Raw genomic sequence first — 7,209 nt, forward strand, 5'->3', positions numbered from 1 at the left:
TAGTGGGGGATTGTTAGAGAAGTTTTAAAATATAAAATCTTGGTGATTTTTGTTTCCCACCAGAAGTGCTTTGAAAATGTTTAGTCCCATATCTAAGAGAGAAAAGTTTTTCAAGTGGTTTAAATAGAGGGTTTGTTATCTATTCTTTACTTTGGTAAGCCTTGAGTCTTTAGGTAGCTTGTGGACATTGTTGCGCATCTTGCAGCAATGGATGTGTCGTTCGTGCACACGTGCGTGCGCATGTGTGTGCAAGGGTGCTTGAGGCGCAATGTGGCATTTTGATGGTGCACTTTGCACTTTGCACGCTCACAGCGGCACGATGTGCATATGAGGTGTAAATGTCCGTTTGACTTTTCGATTTTGAGATGTCTGGCCGTTTGAAAGGTTTTAATTGCATTTATATTAAGTTTATGGTGCATTGTGGCTGTTGGACGGTTTTGAAGGCCTTTAATCAACAGTCAAAGGTGAGAGACCATTCAGGAACCTTTTCATCCAAAATTCAAATCGTCAAATTTATGGCCATTAATCTCATTTATCGCAAAACGTTTTGGCCTTACTAGAAGTCTATAAATCTCTTCATTTTTTATCTTTTGAAGCATCAGAATTTTTGACTCTCCAGTTTTCTCCTTTCTTTCTTTCTGGTTTGGCTTGCAGCGTTCAAGTGTGGGAGAGGTCATTTGTTCTTGTGAAACAGTGACTCTCTCGAGGTTCAAGCCTAGTTGTATTCTGGGAACTCAGTCGTAACAAACCCCTTTTCGCATCTTCGGATTTCCCAGAGTAGGGCAATTGAAGTTCTAAAGATAGTGATATTAAAAACGTGCCTTTAAGCTTGAGATCTCCATTTCTTTATATCCTTATTTGTCACCGGTTTGAAGTAACAGTACCCCTATGTCTAGTGGTGATGAGAGCAGTTGGTCATATTTTGTGTAACCAATAGCTGGTTATGTTCAATCCCACCACTCATCTTGGAACCATGAGATGTGTAAGAGTGGGCCACACACACCTCCATCAAGTGACGTTCGGTGATGATGGATAACTGCTCTTAGTGCCCACCAGCTGAACCAACCGTATCAACAATCACTTTAAACAAACACTCAAATAACAAAAGTATGCATTTTCAATCTCCCGTCTTTACTTCTATTAAAAGCCATTTTGAGGTCTCCCCACCAACGCTTGTCAAATATACAACACACTCATACTGAACATGGATCCTGTCATGCGATGTATGATAGGATCCATACTATATTGATCCTAGCTGTCAAACAAACGGCTACAATTAGTCCAAATAATCCTAGCGATCTAAATCCATCGCGTTGGACGGCTGAGATCAATATAGGAACCTTGTGCATCATATGTCGTAGGATAGGATCCCTTTCCACATATATACCTGTTGTCGCTGCACTGCGACAATACGTTTATGCAGCTACTCTCTCCACAACTCTTCTCATTAATGTATTAATTTACTTTGCACAACTCCACTCAACACTCTCTCTCTCTCTCTCTCTCTCTCTCTCTCTCTCTCTCTCTCTCTCTCTCTCTCTCTCTCTCAATGGTGAGCAGAAAACCTTGGCTTCTGCTCATCTTCCTCCAATTCCACCTCTTCCTTTTCCTTGGTTATGGAGACATCCCCCAAACCCCACCTGGGTTCTCAAGCCCTAGGCACTACAATGCATACTTGGCCCTACAGTCATGGAAGTCTGCAATCATAAGTGACCCATTTGGCATCACTGCAACATGGGTAAGCCCAAATGTTTGCTCCTACAAAGGAGTCTTTTGTTCAATGGGCATGCAGTCTGATCAAGTGGTTGTGAGCATTGACCTGAACCATGGTCACCTTGAGGGCACCCTGGTGAAGGAGCTCTCTTACCTTACTGACCTCTCAATCCTTCATATCAATACCAACATGTTCTCTGGACCAATCCCAGGAACCTTTATTGATCTGTTCAATCTGTCAGAGCTTGATCTCAGCAACAACCAATTCTCAGGAGCATTTCCCTCTGTTGTCCTGCGCCTCCCCAGCTTGGTCTATCTAGACTTGAGGTACAACCATTTCTCGGGTGTGATTCCTGATGAATTGTTTATTCTAAATTTGGATGCAATCTTTCTGAACAACAATGAGTTTGTGGGTCAGATACCTCTAAGTTTGGGGGGCTCACCGGCTTCTGTCATTACTCTTGCTAATAATAAGTTCAGTGGGAGCCTACCGACCAATTTTGGATACATGGGGTCCAGGCTCCGAGAGATCCTGTTTATGAACAACCAACTTAGTGGGTGCATACCAGAGGGAATTGGGTTTCTCACACAGATGGTGGTCTTGGATTTGAGCTACAATTCATTGAAGGGACAGCTGCCCAACTCATTGGATTGTTTGTCAGGGATTGAAGTGTTCAATATTGCTCACAATGAGTTCTCTGGACAGCTTCCTGATAACTTGTGTTCACTGAGAAGCCTGGCTAATCTCACTGTGTCCTACAATTTCTTTAATGGGATTAGTCTGGAGTGCTTGAGGTTGGTGTTTAGGAGTGTGGGGTTTGATCTGGCTGGGAATTGCATTCCTGGTAGGGTGATGCAGAGGCCACAGCCAGAGTGTGCTGGGTTCCAAGGGTGGAGCTGCATGAAGGTTCCTTTTGCCAATCCTTTCCCTTGCAGGTCATTGCCGCAGCAGCCTGTGGTCAATCCAGCCACCAACTTCTTCCCCCCTTACTTTCCTTTTCCATGAAAGCACAGTACTCAAGCAGTTGTCCTCCAATAAAAATGTCTTTTTTTAACTTTTGTTTTTCCTTCTTCTAAATACTAGTGAATTAATTTATTGTTTTTCACTGGTGAACTTCGCCAAAGAGAACAGAAAAGGGATACAATTTATGAAACTCTCTCTCTCTCTCACTCTCTCTCTCTCTCTCTCTCTCTCTCTCTCTCTCTCGTATGGTACTGAAACACCATGTCTTTACAGTGGTTCCGATTTATATAGATCTAATCCATAGAAGCAAAAACAATCCGTTTTTCAAAAAGAAAAAAAGCAAAAAACAAACCTTTGTATCATGTTTAGCAATTTTTATTTGCTATCGGCATGTGTTGGCTTGATTGCATTATGATGTTTTGAGCCATTTTTGAGCCATTCTTGAGCCATTCTTCTGTGCGTTCACCAATTTGACGTTGTGATCTTATGGTATAATGGATATAATAAAACTCACCAACTTAGTGAAGAAAACATATTAAATATATCTGTATACTTAGATATAATATTGGTGGTTAAATCCATGCCAACAGAAGTGCGTGCTACTGTATGAAATTGTGGCTTAGAGCCACAAACGATTCTCTCTCTCACTCACACATATATATAAATATAAATACTCACTGTTGTGAACTTGCGTGAACTGGGAACTTTTTACTGTTTTTCCTTTTCTTTTTTTTTAAATCTGAGCACATAGATATGATCTACATGCTTGGTTTTATAGGAACTGACCCTTAGATCACCCAGTTAATTATGATAAATGATCCATTCTTTTAAGTTCTAAAAAAATCAACGACTCTTTTATTAAATTTAATTTTTCATTGAGAAAACTTTATCAAAGTATTGATTCCTAGCAAATGGTCCATGCCAAACTCATCTGCATGGCCGTATTTGCAAAAAAGGTGTCATAAATATCCAGTTTACATGAACTTCAAACAATTTATGGTTCACACGATATATATATATATATATATATATATATATATATATATATATATATATATATATATATATATATATATATATATATATATATATATGCAGCAGCACTGCATGCTTAGCATGCATATTTCATCCTTTAGTTTAAGTAGATCTGATCACGACAAACAAAATCAATCCCTTGCGAGACTGTTACCAAAAGAAAGAGGTTTGTAACATTTTGTGCATATCGGTGTATTTCGGAAGGGAGTGAGGAGTTCTATCCCTTTACACAATGCAATTAAGATATGAGGTCATTTTTTATGCAGCGGCACTGCATGCATAGCATGCAGCTCCACTATTGCTGACCATCTATACCAACATTTTCTGAGATGGAAACCACATCTATCTCTAGAAATGCCAAGATGGATGGCGGCTGTCAGGCAGGTTGTTACATGCAGCGACACTGCGTGTAATGTGAACACTTTAGGTATTGAGAGATGAAAGGTGGTTTTTATGCATGGGTACCAGTTTAGTTTTTCTCTTTAGCTGTCAGTTAAGCAGAATATAAGCATGAAGATGGAGATAGAGGTCTGTTTGGAAGCAAGAAAAACTCTCGTAGGAAAAGAAAATTTTGGTTATGAAGAGGAAAAAGGCAAGGAATAGATCCGATTCATATCATATGGGCAGAAAATCGATAAGTAACTGACAAGAACCAGCTAATTTTCAAAAAAAAATCTTAAAAATGGTGTAAAATATTTTTAATATTATTTTAAAATTTTTGACACGTATCTTTCAATGTTTAAAAGTTGGCCGATTCATAACGATTAAGCCCTCAATCAGAATCGCCCGATTCCCTGAATTCAGGGTCCGAGATCATTCTTACAACATTGGTCAGGAGTTGGTCAACGTATACGAACATAATAAAAAAGTCTATTGGTGATCAATGATTGCAAGGTCACAGGCAAGGCAAGTTATTGCCATGAAGTGGATCCCATTCACCAAAGCTCCACCATCCTCTGCTGGCATGCACTTTGTTTGCCATGGAGCAACTGCCTCTGCCCCCCTTGCATTTATATTTATTGAGAAACAGTAGGATCTGTCCCTGTGTTCTTTCTGTGTATTCCAATTACAGGTAGTAGCTACTTGGATTTAGGGCTGATAAACGAGCTGAAGCAGCGGAGCTTGAGGGGTACAAGCTTCATTCTATAAGCCCGCGACAGAGGATACGGATCCCATCGTTTGAAATATGATGGAGTCCATCATACATTCAATCCTATCCGTCCAGTCAATGGCTAGATGGTTCTGCTAGATGGCTACGATTGAATGTATGATGAAACCCATCCTATATAATACTTTTCCGTGACAGATTTGCCAGAAACTTGGTAGGGTTACCGGTATAGGGTACTGATGTGGGTATGTGAGGGCTCAAGAAATTTGGAACACTTGATACGGTTCCAAAAAAATGATAGTTTCTAAAGAAATTGATACAAGTTTCTAAAAAGTTGATATGAAATATATATTTTGATAGAGATACCTACAAATTAACATAGTTAAATATACATATGTTAGAAATCATTATTGCGTAATAATTTTTTATAAACTATTAATATTTAAGTCTTAATAAAATAGCATCTTTATAAAACAAAATTTTTGCTTGTACGTAATTGGGATGAGTTTCTTAGACATTTGATGCTTCAGTGTAGCTCCTAAGGTGTATCGAGTACCAATGCAACTATGAGCTGAGGTCTAGCTTGAACTCAGACTTGAGCTCATGGTGAGAATCTGTTCATTCCCTTAGCCCATTTTTGGTAATCCATATGGCTTAATCAACTATGCTACACTGTAATGTATGTGCATGACAATATACATGAAGTATATAGATTGAGATCTTTAACAAGCATGTATGAGCCGAGCGAGCTGAGCACTCCTTTTATGTACTTTGCTCAATTAATTTCATGAGCCATACTTTCTGAGCTTAGATCCAACAGTCAATGTTTAGATTCTAGAAGCTGCACCAGAGGGGTGCAAAAGTAGCAGTTCACTTTGTTTGTGGGACATATGAGATCCACAATGCTGGGGGGACCTGACAGCACAAAAGAGGGTGTAGGTGCGTATCTCTCATGGTCCTCACCACACCACTCATATCTGGTCCTACCCCCACTGTCAAAAAGTAAGAAGAGTGGAAGTTGAGTGGCCTGCCATTAATGTTCATGTGATAGGATAGCTATTTGGAGCTAAATATATGTCACTAATATTGCGATATTTTGAAAATATCATGATATTTGAAAAGCCAATGTAATGCCGAGAAATACAGTATTTTCAAAATATCATCTTTTTTTGACAATATTGACATGATTGACATTAATGTCAATGACTTCAGCTCAATATTGACAAGCTAAAAACTTTGTTACATTTTTATATTGCTTAAATAATTTTTTTATATTGTGTAATTCAAAATTTTTATATCGTTATATATGCCAATAATTTTCTAAATTTTTAAAGGCAGATTTCTCAAAACATCCCGAAATTCTAGCTGCTGAGATTTTCCTGAGAACAAGATTTGGGACATTGAGGCTAAACCTTCGACTAGTTGGACATCTAATGGGCACATCAGAGTTCAGGTTGCCAGATTTGAGACTCATCCAGCGTTGATTTGGTCAAATGGGCATATCCAATAGCTTTGTTAGCTAGTCCGCCAAAAGCTCGACCGTTGGTTGGACCATCTAGTAAGTGGGCTTGGCATTTGTGAGCCTCAGGTCCGCCTAAACGTGGCCCATTTGGATACTTTTTATTTTACCAGGTGCTAGTGGATATCAATTTCCTCAGCCAAACACATTTGCGCAAAATAGCATGTGCACTTGCTTGGTCATTTAGATTTAGTATCACCTTAAGGGGGCATTTGATTTCTCTGGCAGATTCAGGAATTCGTGGATCAAGGTAGGATCTGACATGGGGATCCGATCTTTTGCAGTGGAGATCTCAGGGAGGTTTTGTGTTGGGGTTTGGCCCACAAATCCAGGTATTGAGATCCATAAATGTCAAAATCGAGGGATCTCTGAGATCCTCGATTTTGAGATTCAAGACACTCAAACACAGGCTAAATGTGACCAAGTTCATAAACCACAAAACTCCATAAAGTTGCCTTCCTCTAGGCTCTAGCTCTTGTAGGTTAATGTAGTGATCTTAAATTAACAACTAATTGAGACCCACCAACCGGGGCTCCACTTGTTTGGTAGGAGCTGTTAGTACTTGTGTTTGGACCTTGCAAGTTCAAAACCCTATGGTACTGCAAAGGGTACTACATAGTCCACACACACGGACAAGAACAGCGTTGTTCGACCCAGGCAAGGGTCTACATCCACGAGCCAAGGTATGTCACATATTTTGGATTTTGTTTCTTCGTTGATCTCCTTGACCATAGGAACTACCTTCTCATTTTCCTTACCTGTGTCATTTCCATCTTTTGAGCTTATCTGAACTTGAATCCATTTGGTGGATTGGTACTAGATGCCAACTGTCTTTAACAATCCCCCTCAAGCTCAATGGCCTAGTGAAGC

General features: G+C 39.5%; 1 pseudogene across 1 annotated transcript; it reads left to right on the forward strand.

The window, feature by feature from the left end:
- The first annotated feature begins 1,417 nt into the window (after positions 1 to 1,417).
- LOC149830092 (leucine-rich repeat extensin-like protein 6 pseudogene) lies at positions 1,418 to 2,866 on the forward strand (annotated as a pseudogene). The gene has a single exon (XR_016433625.1). The product of XR_016433625.1 is annotated as a leucine-rich repeat extensin-like protein 6 pseudogene (transcript).
- The last annotated feature ends 4,343 nt before the right edge of the window (positions 2,867 to 7,209 follow it).

The sequence above is a fragment of the Nuphar pumila genome, chromosome 8 (assembly GCF_984573655.1).
Source record: "Nuphar pumila chromosome 8, dmNupPumi1.hap1.1, whole genome shotgun sequence".
In the NCBI taxonomy this organism is placed as follows: domain Eukaryota; kingdom Viridiplantae; phylum Streptophyta; class Magnoliopsida; order Nymphaeales; family Nymphaeaceae; genus Nuphar; species Nuphar pumila.